Consider the following 15,100-nt stretch of genomic DNA (forward strand, 5'->3'; position numbering starts at 1 on the left):
TCCTGCCATTTGGATCACATAACTGACTGGATAGTTTGAGATTCTCTAAGCCCTAGTAATAAATAGCAGGGAGAAGAAGAGGCTTAGAATTTATTAATCATGGCTCAGCCTCGGGTTTGGGATGATAAAGCTTCTTGCTGAATATATGCAGGCCTTCTTGATCCTGGGCATTAAACAATCTTTCTCTCTCTCTCTCTCTCACTGTATGTGCGTAAAATATTTTTGAGGAATTATTTTCTAAATATCAACATTTAGGGGGCTGGGGGTTATTTGTTAAATATCAACATTTCCCAAAAAATACAGGTGTCTTCAAATCAACCATTTTTGATAGCCAGAGATCACAGTGTGCTGGCAGTATGATGGGTTTTCTTAGCAATCTGAGATAATCACACTAACCACGTTCATGGCATTTCCCAGGGGACCAGCGTTTCCGGAGGCATCAGGTGGAAGGCAGAGATCTAGGATCTGATTGAAAAAAACACACGCAATCAAATGCATTCTCAAACCATTTATCTAGGTATGGACATAGATTCAGGTGTACGCATAGGTATAGGTATATGTATAGATATAGATGTACCTAAATCTATAATCCTTGGAGATCTTTGTCATCTCTGAATCTCTGCCTTCTCATCTCTAAAGTGGGCTTAATAACAGTCTCTCCCTGATGGAGTTACTGTGAGGATTAAATGAGATACCATAATCTAAAAATCCTGGCAGAGTATCTTTCCTCTTTCATGTTTTTCATTTATTTATTTATTTTTTTTGTTAGTTTGTTTGTTTTTGAGATGGAGTCTTGCTGTGTTGCCCAGGCTGGAGTGAAGTGGCATGATCTCAGCTCACTGCAACCTCCCGTGTTCAAGCCATTCTCCTGCCTCAGCCTCCCAAGTAACTGGTAGCCAGGATTACAGGCACCTGCCACCATACTCGGCTAATTTTTGTATTTTTAGTGGAGACAAGGTATCACCATGTTGGCCAGGCTGACCTCAAATGATACACCCACCTCGGCCTCCCAAAGGGCTAGGATTATAGGTACACACCACCACACCAGGCTAATTTTTGTATTTTTAGTAGAGACAGGGTTTCACCATGTTGGCCAGGCTGGTCTTGCACTCCTGACCTCAAGTGATCTGTCCACTTTGGCCTCCCAAACTGCTGAGATTACAGGTGCGCGCCACCACACCAGACTAATTTTTGTATTTTTAATAGAGACAGGGTTTTGCCATGTTGGCCAGGCTGGTCTTGCACTCCTGACCTCAAGTGATCTTCCCGCCTTGGCCTCCCAAAGTGCCAGGATTACAGGCATGAGCCACCGCGCCCAGGCTTCATTTCTTTTTTCTAACTTTTCTTGGTTGTCTTTCCAGCTTCCTTTTCCTGATGAACTTTAGAATCATTTTGCCAACAGATTCTCTTTTTAATTTATGCTCACCTGCACACATTCAAGGCATTGAAAAATAGCTGCAATTTCAGCCTGTCCTCAGCCCTGCAAAACATGGGCGCCGTTTGGCAGGAGATGCTTCCGCTTTCACCTTCCGAGAGCCAGTGGTCACCAGCCTCACCTCTCTGCTGGCACCTGGCAAAGGGAAAAGAATTTGCAAATCTGGGAGGATTTGCTCATCTCTCCATCAGCCTCACCCTGGCAGTGGGATTTCTGCTTCTCCTTTGAAAGGCAGTCTGGTGAGATGCTGATAGTGATGCTGATCTGATGCTGGTGCTGATTCTAACGCCAATGCCAATTTTATCAGTTATATAATAACAGCAACATGAATAGTATTTTTTGAGTATTTGTTCTGGGTCAGAAACTGTGACAATCATTTTACATATTTTATCTCCTCTAATGTAGTCAATATGGTACAGGAGTTGGAAGCTTTTTCTGTAAAGCATAAAAGCATAAATATTTTCAGCTTTGCTGGCCATACGTTCTCTGTTGCAACTACTCAACATTCTTTTCTTTTCTTTTTTTCTTTTTGAGACAGAGTCTCACTCTCTCACCCAGGCTGGAGTGCAGTGGCGTGATCTCAGCTTACTGTAGCCTCTGCCTCCCAGGTTCAAGCAACTCTCCTGCCTCAGCCACCCAAGTAGCTGGGATTACAGGCATGTGCCACCACGCCTGCCTAATTTTTGTATTTTTAGTAGAGATGGGGTTTCGCTATGTTGTCTAGGCTGGTCTCGAACTCCTGAGCTCAAGTGCTATTCCCACCTTGGCCTCCCGAAGTGCTGGGATTACAGGCGTGAGCCACTGCGCCCAGCCTCAACTTTGCTTGTATAGTGCAAAAACAGCCATAGCCAATATGTAAACAAATGGGCATGGCTGTGTTCAAATAAATATTTACAAAAACACTCAGTGTGTTGAATTTGGCCCACAGACAATAGATTGCCAACCCTAGCAGAAAGGAACGGCTCAGAGGGGAGACTCTTCAGCCAGACTGCTTGGATTCAAAACGAAGCTCTGGCACTTTTTGCTTCTGGAGCCTTAGGTGAATTATTTAACATCTTTGTGGTGAAGTCCCTCAACATTCTTCCTCTCCCTTTTTCTGTAATAGGTTTTTGCCAGGCACAGGGCAGTCCAGAATAAAGACTCCACTCCTCAGCTCCCTTGTAGCTATGTGAGGCCATGTGCCTGCGTCCCACCCAGTGGGATCTGAGCCAAAATGTCATGTTAGTTTCTGGGAGGTCTTCCTCAAGAGACAGCCCCTTTCTCATTTTTTGGTCTTTGTTTTGTTTTATAATCCCTTCTTCTGTTGTGCTTTTCGCATTGGTGCTGCCAGCATGGCCCATGGGCTTTAGTCAAGGCACTGGTGATGGGTGCCCAGCTGCATTTCAGACTTGTTATGGACTGGGGACACCTATGTATGTACTGCTCATTCCTCACTATACCCCGTAGATGGGAATGCTATTTTATTTATCCTTTTACTCTCTCTCCATTGTGTACTAGCAGTGGTACATGAGGGGAGACATAATTGTCTCTTTCATTTTCATATTTTTAGATTGAGAGGAACCACACTTGAGAAGTTGTACCTGAAGAGCCTCATCCACACCTGCACTTGATCTCTATGATGAGGTCCTGGACCTTAAGCCTGAACCTGATGCCATAGTGGACTGAAAGTCTGGATGTCTTAGGAGGCAGCGAGTCAATTTCACATGTGAAAAGAATGCACACAGTGGCTAGAGGCTGGATGATGCTAGCTTGCCTCCAAAGATAACCACTATTAATTATTTTACCTGTACGCACATGCTACTTTCCCATCGAGAAGTGAAGTCTCTTCTTCTAACTCCTTGAATCCAATTTGTGCTTTGACCAATAGATACAAGAGATGATATCCAAGGCTAGGTCATAAGAAGCTTTATAGCTGCCACCTGAGTCTCCTGCAAAGTTTGCTTTTGGTATATACCCTTTGGGAATCCAACCACCACGCTGTGAGACAGCCCCAAGCCCACACAAAGGCCATGTGTGGAACTTTTGGTTCCTATAGCTCCAGCTGAGCTTCCAGCTGACAGCCAGTGTCAACTGACAGCATTGTGTCTGCACCAACTTGGACAGCAGGCCCAGTTGAGCCTTCAGGTGACTGCACCTCGGTCGCCATATAACTGAAACCTTGTGAGAGGGCCCAAGTGAGAATTTACTCCCTAGCTGAGCCACATCAACCCACAGAACCATGAGTGATAATTATAAATTGTTTTAAGCGACTCAGTTTTTGGGTGGTTTGATGTGTTACTAGCAGTAAATCCATACGTGTCAGCAGCAACCTCAATTCTCGCCTCCTCAGAAGAAAGAATTCAGTCGAGGGGCATAAGGCAGAGTGAGAGATTGAGGCAAGTTTTAGAGCAGGAGTGAAAGTTTATTTAAAAGTTTTAGAGCAGGCCAGGCACTGGGCCAGGTGGCTCACACCTGAAATCCTAGGGGAGGCCGAGGTGGGCAGATCACTTGAGGTCAGGAGTTCCAGACCAGCCTGGCCAACCATGGCCAGCGTGGTGAAACTCTGTCTCTATTAAAAATACAAAAATTAGCTGGGCATGGTAGTAGGCACCTATAATCCCAGCTACTCAGGAGGCTGAGGCAGGAGAATTGCTTGAACCCAGGAGGTAGAGGCTGCAGTGAGCAGAGATTGCACCACTGTCCTCCAGCCTGGGCGACAGAGGGAGACTCCATCTCAATCAATCAATAAAATCAAAATAATAAAAAATAAAAGTTTTAAAGCAGGAACGAAAGAAAGTAAAATACACTTGAAAGAGTGCCAAGTGGGTGACTTGATTCAAGTGCATGGTTTGACTCTTGACTTGGGGTTTTATGTGTTGGCACGCTTGTGGGGTCTACGTCTCTTCTCCCCTGATTCTTCTCTGCGGTGGGCTGTCTGCATGCGCAGTGGTCTGCCAGCACTTGGGACAGGAACACGCGCAGTGTGTGTAACTGGAGTTGTGCGCATGCTCACTTAAGGCGTTCTTCCCTTACCAGCTGAATGTTTCTAGACGAAGGTCATATACCAGTTAAATTCCGCCATTTTGCCTCTCAGTGTTCATGCTTGAGCCTATGCGTCCAACTCCTGAGATCTTATTGGGAAGCTGCTGATCATCAGTTTCAGATGTTTCTATCTGTTGGGAGACCGCCTTTCCCTGGTGCTGGCTGTAACCAATTATTATTTTAGAGAGACAGTTAATGACCACCTGACCATCACCTGATGGCCACCTGACATTCCTGGTCGGGAGGAGCCCTCTCCTTCCCTGCTTATGTCTGCTGACTACCTACTGTAATGGACGCAGCCAGCTGGAACATCAGCTTTGCTCGGTATCATGTAGAATTAGATGTCCGGGGCTCCTTTGCCATCTGGGTTCTTGGTAGTTTGGGCTAATGGGAAGCACTGGTGGGAGACTCAAAGGTGGAAGGAAGGAAGAGAGCTTCCTTCTCTCTTTCTTTCCTTTTCTCCTTCTTTCTCTCTCTCTCTGCATTGGTTGGCATCTCCCGCAATGGCTGTCTCTTGCTTGGCTCTATGTCTTGTCAGAGAGACCCTCCTTCTGTGGTTCCATCCCCCAGGGGGCAGCTGTCATTGTACTCTAGCTCCTACCAGGCTGCCCCAGCTTCTAGCTGCTGGCAAATGTCTGTTATCCTTCCAGCCTCAGGGGTGGCAGCAGTTCACTGTCATTGCTACACCATCCCATTGGGCTTCTCACCACTTTCCTCACCCGTGTAACCAACTTCTAGGATTTAAATTCTTTCTACTTGAAACACCTAAAGTGGCCTCTGTTTTCCTAACTGGACCCTGGAGGATACAGTGTGTAAGAGGATAACATAGTCCAGTCCAGCAGGCCAGGGAAGGCTTCCCTCCAGAAGGGGTGTTTGAGTCAAGGTCTGAGAAATGACTAGGCTTTGCGGGCATAGGAGATCAACAAGTGTAATGGCCCGAGGGAAAGGCAGACTGACATATTACGAGTACTGGGGCAGGCCAGGCACGGTGGCTCACTCCTGTAATCCCAGCACTTTGGGAGGCTGAGGCGGGCGGATCACGAGGTCAGGAGATGGAGTCCATCCTGGCTAACACGGTGAAACCCTGTCTCTATTAAAAATACAAAAATAAAATTAGCCAGGCGTGGTGGCAGGCGCCTGTGATCCCAGCTACTCAGGATGCTGAGGCAGGAGAACGGCCTGAACCTGGGAGGCGGAGCTTGCAGTGAGCCGAGATTGCGCCACTGCAGTCCAGCCTGGGCAACAGAGCGAGACTCTGTCTCAAAAAAAAAAAAAGGACTGGGGCAAAGTGGGCAATGTTGCTGTGCCACAAAGAAATTGAGAGGGGGATTGTCATAAGATAAGGTTGAAGTTTGCAGGGCCAAAGCAGGGGGCTGGCAATCCTTAGTGTGAGTTAGAATCACCTGGAGATTAAATATATATAAACATATAGTTTATTTATATATAATATATACTTAATATGTTTATACTGATATAAATATATATCAGTATAAATATATATTTAATATATCAGTATATATAAACATACAAATATATAAATAATATATAGATATATTTATATATTTTTGTTGATATATATTTATATATTATATATAAATATATAACATAAAAATATGTACTGATAAAATATATCAGTATACATTTATATATATACACCAGTATATATAAATATATATTAGTATATTATATATATACTGATGCTCAGACCTCATCCCAGACTAACTGAATCAGAATCCCTTGGGATTGGGCCAGTATGATTCCTATATGCAGTCAGGGTTGAGAACCACTGGGCCTTGACCATGCAGGGCCTTGTCAGCCAAGGTCTTTATCCTGATCAATGGGAAGATCCCAAAAGGTGGTGGGTTCTCTGGCTGTAGGGTGGGGAAGTGATTAGAGGGGTCAGGAATTGAGGCAGAAAATCCTGTAGGCAGCTATTGTAGCAGATCAATGTGCTCCTGGCTTGCTGAGCATGGGAAGGGACAAAAACTGGTTCTGTACTTGCTGGTGAGATTCTCCAGACTGACCACACTCAGTTCCTCACATCTGCCATCTTGCTCTGGATTTTCCTACTCCCTGTTGGTTCCCTTCAGCTGGGTTCTATCCTCGTGTTCATCTGCCCTGGAAAGTTTCCTGCTAATGAACCCTCCCCAGTACCCATCCCTCTTTCTCCTGGGCAGATGGATGCAGCCATTCCACATCCCTGCAGAAGGCTACTCTGGCAGAACCTGGGATCCTAAACTCCTCAATCAAGTACCCTGAATTTTAAAATTGTGATTGTATTTGGCAGCGTTAATCAAAAATTGGAAGTACATGGAATTAGAACCTTTGGCCAGAGACTCTCCGAGTTGAAAGCCCTCCCTTAGAAATAACCTCTTCCAACCCCTGAATTTCATTATCCAACAAGAACCATGAGCTCTGGAGAGTTCAGGACCCAGGTCTGCTAAGGACTTCAGCTTCCCTGGCTTTCCTTCACATCTTGCTGTCCTAGGGATTTAAGACCATGAATTTGCAAATGCTCTGCCTGAAGTGTGTACTGAAGCTCTGGAGACCTCACCCAGATTCCCAGGGCCATGATTATCATCATAATGTACTAATGTACGAATGAGAATCTTTCTGTAAATTTAAACCACTGCATTTTCACTTCTTGCTTTGAATTCGGTTTTCTTGCAGCTCCTCCCTCCAGGGGAGCCAGAAGGCTTATTGCCCTAAGTCAGGAGAGACTATGTGAGATCTGGTTTTGAAAGCTTTGAGAAGTGCTGGGATTCCTTTATCTCCTCCATTAGCATATCAAGGGCAAAGCCTAGAGACTCTTAGGGATCCCCATGGTCAGCCTGGGGAAGGCCAGGCCACCATTGAGAGTGGAGTCAGGGAGGCTTTGGGAGAGCAGCCAGCACCATGGGAACCTGGAGAATCATGGGAGAGAAAGGAGGAGGTGCTAGAGGTTGGAAGGCCAATGAGGCAGAAGCTTGTTTTCTGATTTTTCTTCCTGGGCCCAAGGCTGGAAGATAGGGTGTTGGAACCATGAGGATATTCACGGCAAGGAGGGGGCTGCTGCCTCTGGCCCTGGAGCCCACCTTCGGAAAGGTGCCAGGAGGGTCAGCTGAGGAACCTTAAGTTTTCGCTTTCTTCTGAGTGGTACAGAGGCTGAATGAACTGCCCAAGGGCCTGCCCTGGGCAAGGGAAGGTGGCACTCAGGCCAACGGGCTGGCTGGAGGTGACAGCAATGGCAATCCAGGAGGGATCCTGCACCTGTAACAAGCCCCAAGATCAGACCGAGAGTTACCCTGGCCCCCAGGGGCTCCAGGGGGAGAGGTGACTGTGGGGACCCATGCATGCCAGGGACACACCCAGGTGTTACTGGTGGAAGGTGTCCAGGTTCTTGGCGTCTTGAACAAATAATTGGACAAAATGCACAAAGTGAGGAAAGCAAAAGCACAGATTTATTGAAAATGAAAGTACACTCCACAGTGTGGGAGAAGGCCGGAGCATAGGGGCTCATGAGCCCTGATTACAGAATTTTCTGGGGTTTCAATACTCTCTAGACATTTTCCACTTGTTACTTGGTATATGTTCTATGTAAATGAAGACAATGAAGATAAGTTACAAAGTCATTTACTCAGAATGTGCCCAGAATAGGTAAATGGAGAGGATGTTATTGGTGTGTGCGGTCTATGTAAATGGAGAGGACGAATATGAAGTTACAAAGTGTAAATGGAGCGGATGTCACTTGGCGTGTGTGGTCTATGTAAATGGAGATGTCACTGTGTGTGCGGTTTATGTAAATGGAGAGGATGAATGTGAAGTTACAAAGTGTAAATGGTGTAAATGGAGAGGATGAAGTGAGGTTATAAAGCCATTCATATTCCATTTGATTTTCTTCTGGGAAGTCAGCGTGGATCAGCCTTATGTTCATGGCCTCCAGGCCCTATTCTCCTGCCTCACAGGGACTGGCCAGGATCTCTATCCTTACAGCACGTTGGAATGTATATGCTGCTCTCCCCACATCACCTTAGGGAGCAGGCAGGTGTCAGGGGCAGCACAAGGACGGCCAACAGGACAGGTGCATAAGTAAGACTGATACAATTTGAGGGCTCAGATCTGAGAATACTCTAAACAGGATCCAAATAACATTGTTGCCTCCTAACCAGCAGGTGGGAGCTCAAGAGAAAGACTAGACTTTTTCCACATTAAATAAGTAATAGTATTTTTTTCCTTGAACATCTTGATCATAATATCAATTATATGTGTGGCCCTGATTCAATAGCTACCATTTATTGAGCATCTATTTTGTGCCAGACTCGCTGCTGGTATTTGATAGTGCAGTGCCTGACAAGTAGACACACTGGCTTAAATGTCGTTGTTACTGGTATTATAGTTACAATGATGTTTTAATCCTCCCAATGTAATTGAGCCTTTATTATAAAGATCATAAGATGTTCACTTTTACTTATTTCCTTGTCCTTTTCTTCCTCCATGCATGCTTGCTTGCACAAGGGGAGTCACTAGTAATTGATTAACTTCCTATCCTAACCCCCAGGGCTGCCTGCAAGATTGATGAACTGTTTTTCTTTCAAAGAACAATGATCCTTAGGTCATGCAGACCTCCTTGATAGCATCTAGGAGTTTGTTTGGGCCAAGGAACTCAAACAGCTTTGATTATTGGGGCAACCCATCTCCTGCATACCTACTTTGCTCATAAAAGCCCCCAGTTATGTTAAAAGGCAGATTGGATTTGAGAGGCTGCTTCTCCTGCCTTCTTGCTTTAGCCAAGTCAAATAAACCTTTCTCTGCTTCTAAGTGCTGATGTGTCAGTGTTTGACTTGCTTTGTATCAGGTACATGAACCTAAAATTTGGGGTTTGATAACACCAACAGCTCTGCACAGTAAATATTGTCATCCAGTCTTACTAATGGGGAAAACGTGTTCACAGGACTTGCCCAAGGTCACACATTTTAATCAGTGGCAAAGTCAGAGTTAAAAATATTTATGTACTTTTTTTTCGTTTTTATAATTTAAGGATGCATCACTATTTTATGTACCACGAAGAAAGAAAAACAGCTAACTATTAAACTATAATACAGTATTTCCTTCGCATTTAGAATTTTTGTTGTCAACTCATTATAAAGAGCTCTTTTAAACTCAGTTAGACATAGACTTTGGTTATTTATTGTGCTTTTGCATATATAGAAAAGAAAATATGAGTGAAATAAATTGGTAAATTATTTTAAAAATATCTTCACATTCAAACCTTACTTCTTTTTTTAAATATTATTTTTAATCATATGATTATCTCAACAGAGAAACCCTACTTCTTCTTTTTTTTTTTTTGAGAAGGAGTCTCACTCTGTCACCCAGGCTGGAGTGCAGTGGCGTGATCTCGGCTCACTGCAAGCTCCGCCTCCCGGGTTCATGCCATTCTCCTGCCTCAGCCTCCTGAGTAGCTGGGACTACAGGCGCCTGCCACCAAGTCCGGCTAATTTTTTGTATTTTTAGTAGAGACAGGGTTTCACCGTGTTAGCCAGGATGGTCTTTATCTCCTGACCCTGTGATCCGCCCGCCTCGGCCTCCCAAAGTGCTGGGATTACAGGCTTGAGCCACCGTGCCTGGCCGAGAAACCCTACTTCTTTTAAATAACTTTCCAACTCAGAGTTATAGATATCCTCTGTGTGATCAAGTGTGTTGGCAATGCAACATTTAAAAAAAAACAAAAAACAAACAAAAAAAAACTTTATATTTTGGAACAATTTCAAATTTAGAGAAAAATTGCCAGAATAGGACAAAAATTTCCTTTATACTCTTCAGCAGATTCCCACATTTTTTATCTGATTACATCACCTCATCATTATCCGTGTGTGTGTATGTGTGCATGTGTGTGTCCATGTACATTATTATTTTCTGAATCAGTTCAGAGTAAGCTGCAGACATGATGTCCCTTTATTCCTAAATACTTCAGCATGATTTCAAAAAAAAGGACATTTTCTGGCCAGGCACAGTGGCTCATGCCTGTAATCCCAGCATTTTGAGAGGCTGAGGTGGGCAGATCACCTGAGGTCAGGAGTTCAAGACCAGCCTGGCCAACATGGCAAAACCCTCTCTTTACTAAAAATATAAAAAAATTTTCCAAGTGTGGTGGCAGGCGCCTGTAATCCTGGCTACTAGGGAAGCTGAGGCATGAGAATCACTTGAACCTGGGAGGCAGAGGTTGCAGTGAGCTGAGATCACGCCACTGCACTCCAGCCTTGGGGATAGAGAGAGACTCCGTCTCCAAAAAAAAGGACATTTTCTATCTAACCATAGAACAATGATTAAAACCAAGAAATTAATGTTGATACAATACTATTATATAACCTACAGATTTTATTCAGATTTCACCATTTTATCAATAATGTCTATTACAATAAATAAATAATAATATAATAAATATTTGTTAAAATATAATATTTATATGTTAATTATTATAAATAAATAAATATGCATATATATTTTTTTTCTGGTCCAGAATTCAATCCAGGATCATACATTACATTTAGTCGTTGTGTCTCTTCAGGTTCTTTTAATCAGGGACAGCTCCTCAGACTTCTTTTGTCTTTCACAATCTTGATATTTTTCAAGAGTACAGATCAGTCATTTTGTATGAAGTCTCTCAGTTCAGATTTGTCTGGTATTTCTTTATGAGTAGATTCAGGTTTTGCATTTTTGGGGGCACAGTTACCACAAAGGTGAGTATATGGCCTTCTCAGCTTATTATGTCAAGAGACACTTGATGTCAATTTGTCCCATTTAGGGGAGGCTAATTTTGATCACTTGGCTAAGGTGGTATCTGCCAGATTTCACTGCTGTCACGTAACAGTTTTTCCTTTTGTAGTGTATTAGTCTGCTCTCATGCTGCTACTAAAGACATACCCGAGACTGGGTATATTATAAAGGAAAGATATTTAATTGACTCACAGTTCAGCATGGCTGGGGAGGCCTCAGGAAACTTACAATCATGGCAGAAGGAGAAGCAAACACGTCCTTCTTCACATGTCGTCATCAAGGAGAAGTGCTGAGCCAAAGGGAGAAAAGCCCTTAAGAAAACCATCAGATCTTGTGAGAACTCACTCACTATCATGAGAAAAGCAGCATGGGGGTAACAGTTCCCCATGATTCAATTACCTCCCACCGGGTCCCTTCCATTTATCAACTTTGGCGTCCCCATAGCTCCAGGGTGGGGAAAGAGGAAATAATACTTTCCCTCTTTTACAGAAGAGAGGGTTGAAGATCCGAGAGGCTGAGTTACTTCCACAAAGTAACACGGCTGGTAAGTTCCAAGGCTGGGCTTCTTGCTCCAAGACTGGTGCTAGTTCTGGAGGAACCAGGATGCTCCTGGATTTATCCTCTGGAGTTTATGGAGCAGACCATGCACTGCACTACTTGAAGTATCTTGGGTGTAAATGAGAAGTAGGCTACACGTGAGAGCAAAATTTTGGGCTGAGCTGGACTTTATAACAGAAAGTGATTGGAAAGCTGTGGGGTTTGCTGAGAGACCTTTGGGAAAGGAACAAGGACATTCAAAAGAGTGTTTGGGGAAAATAAAACCATTTCTGGTTTTATTGGTCTTATCCAGCACCCTGCCTGGGAGCCCACGCCTCGCTCGGCCTGTGAGGGGCACTCCACCAATGTTTGTTCAATGACTCCGGGAATGGATCAGGTGTCAAACTCTGTTAGGCTATGTGTGGGTGGATTTGACTTGGGGTTCAGTCCTGGGGATGCTATTACAGAACCATAATTGGTTTCTCAGAGGTGATTTAGTCCCTTGTTAGCAGACTAGAACACTTGAGGACTTCAATCTACTGACATTTAGATTGCCTTGGGAGAACAGCCAGCAATTCTTGCATCCATAGATTTTAAATGCCTGCATTCAGCATCCCTGCAGCAGGCTCCAGGTGGAATTCTAATGGGACCAGCCTCCAGTCCCTGGACCTTAGCCGTGGAAGGAGAGAAGAGGACATCTGCACCTCCTCTCAGAGAAAGCCTGATGCCTACTAAAGGACTTGGGGGGTGGACGCAGTGACCCTCAGTCTGGAGCTTGTTCACTGAACATTGGAGACTATCATTTGCGCAGGTGGTCTTGGGCCTTTATGAGCAGTAGGCTGCACCCCACCGTGACCTCCTCATTCCACTCTGAGGCATCTTCATGAAAGCAGATATCCGTTGAAAAGCACCCAAGTGCAGTCTCAGCTGATGAACTTCAGAGACAATTAAGACAAAGGCTCTCGGTCCCATCTGCCCTTGGGTGGTGCCTCTGGTATGCACTTGGCCCGGTGTCTTTATTTAGACTGATCACTTCACAACCCATCATGTCACCCCACCCCTAACCGTGCTCACTCTGGGTCCTCCCCTCAACTGCCTGACTTCCCACTTTTAGCTCTGCAAAGACAAGAGATGTTTTGTCTGCTTTGATACCCTAAATGCATGGTGTGGAAGCTGGCACACAGTGGGCCCTTGAAATTTGGGAGTGAATATGTATATATATTATATTCCAACCTCAGCATTCCTCACTGCTCCTCATAGTAGGAATGGATTGTAAAACTTCCCAGAATGTTCAAGAGGAGAAAGGAGAGAAAGCAGCCTGGAATTTGAGCCAAGGGGCCCACAGCCCAGCCACCAAGCCATCTGTAAAATGGGGTGGGAATATGACATGAGCCACAGGGGTGCTATGAGGGTTAATGAGGTCACCATGCGATGTACCATGCCAACATGAATAACCAGACCTCTTGATATCATCCTTTCTGCATTGCCCAGCAAGTGCCTGATACACACTACACACTCAACAAGTGTGATGGGGTGTCCAGAGGAAACTGGTCTTTAGAAGAATTTTTATACCAGGCTATACTTTCCTTTCAAAAGTTCAAAGCTGTGTTTGCATTCTGGAATGGAGTCCTTGCTGCAGGAGAGAAGCCTTTTGTATTAGTCAGGGTTCTCTAGAGAGACAGAACGTGTATATATATATATAAAACATATATGTGTAAATAACATGTCACATATATAACATATATAATGTATATATATGTGTGCGTATACATATATACATATATGTATATATAATATATAACATGTATATAACATATTATATGCAAAAAATATATATATATGGGAGTTTATTAAGTATTAACTTACATGATCACAAGGTCCCACAATAGGCCGTCTGCAAGCTGAGGAGCAAGGAGAACCAGCCTGAGTCCCAAAACCAAAGAACTTGGAGTCCAGTGTTCCAGGGAAGGAAGCATCCAGCAAGGGAGAAAGAGTCAGGCTAAGAGGCTAGGCTAGTCTCTCCTTTTCATGTTTTTCTGCCTGCTTTATATCTGCCAGCAGCTGATTACATTGTGCCCACCAGGTTAAGGGTGGATCTGCCCTGCCCAGCCCACTGACTCAAATGTTAGTCTATTTTGGCAAGACTCTCACAGACACACCCAGGATTAATACTTTGTATCCTTCAATCCAATCAAGTGGGCACTCAGTATTGACCATCACACCCTGTATTAGTTCGTTTTTCATGCTGCTGATAAAGACATACCTGAAACTGGGAACGAAAAGAAGTTTAATTGGACTTACAGTTGCATGTGGCTGGAGAGGCCTCAGAATCATGGCAGGAGGTGAAAGGCACTTCTTACATGGGAGCAGCAAGAGAAAAATGAGGAAGAAGCAAAAGAGGAGACCACTGAGAAACCCTCAGATCTCGTGAGACATGTTCACTATCATGAGAATAACATGGGGAAGATCAGCCCCCATGATTCAATTACCTCCCCCTGGGTCCCTCCCACAACATATGGGAATTCTGGGAGAAACAATTCAAGTTGAGATTTGGGGAGGGGGGACACACAGCCAAACCATATCATCCTGTCCCTGGCCCATCCAAATCTCATCTCCTCACATTTCAAAACCAATCATACCTTCCCAACAGTCCCCCAAAGTCTTAACTCATTTCAGCATTAACCCAAAAGCCCACAGTCCAAAGTCTCATCTGAGACAAGGCAAGTTCCTTCTGCCTGTGAGCCTGTAAAATCAAAAGCAAGCTAGTTACTTCCTAGATACAATGGGGGTACAGGTATTGGGTAAATACACCCATTCCAAATGGGAGCAATTGGCCAAAACAAAGGGGTTACAGGGCCCATGCAAGTTTGAAATCCAGCAGGGCAGTCCAATTTTAAAACTCCAAAATGATCTCCTTTGACTCCAGGTCTCATATCTAGGTCATGCTGATGCAAGAGGTGGGTTCCCATGGTCTTGGGCAGCTCTGCCCCTGTGGCTTTACAGGATATAGCCTCCATACTGGCTGCTTTCACTAGCTGGTGTTGAGTGTCTGTGGCTTTTCCAGGTGCACGGTGCAAGCTGTTGGTGGATCTACCATTCTGGGGTCTGGAGGACAGTGGCCTTCTTCTCACAGCTCCACTGTGCAGTGCCCCAGTAGGGACCCTGTGTGGGGACTCCGACCCTACATTTGCCTTCTGCACTGCCCTAGCAGAAGTTCTCCATGAGGGCCCCACCCCTGCAGCAAACTTTTGCCTGGGCATCCAGATGTTTCCATACATCTTCTGAAACCTAGACGGAGGTTCCCAAACCTCAATTTTTGACTTCTGTGCACCAGCAGGCTCAATGCCATGT

General features: G+C 44.5%; 1 long non-coding RNA gene across 1 annotated transcript; it reads left to right on the forward strand.

Annotated features, from left to right (window-relative positions):
• Positions 1 to 4,411: 4,411 nt before the first annotated feature.
• LOC112128714 (uncharacterized) lies at positions 4,412 to 12,890 on the forward strand. The gene is made up of 3 exons (XR_002911189.2): positions 4,412 to 4,579; positions 11,702 to 11,756; positions 12,340 to 12,890. It is a non-coding gene; the product is annotated as an uncharacterized LOC112128714 (long non-coding RNA).
• Positions 12,891 to 15,100: the final 2,210 nt, after the last annotated feature.

This window comes from Pongo abelii, chromosome 15 (genome assembly GCF_028885655.2).
Source record: "Pongo abelii isolate AG06213 chromosome 15, NHGRI_mPonAbe1-v2.0_pri, whole genome shotgun sequence".
In the NCBI taxonomy this organism is placed as follows: domain Eukaryota; kingdom Metazoa; phylum Chordata; class Mammalia; order Primates; family Hominidae; genus Pongo; species Pongo abelii.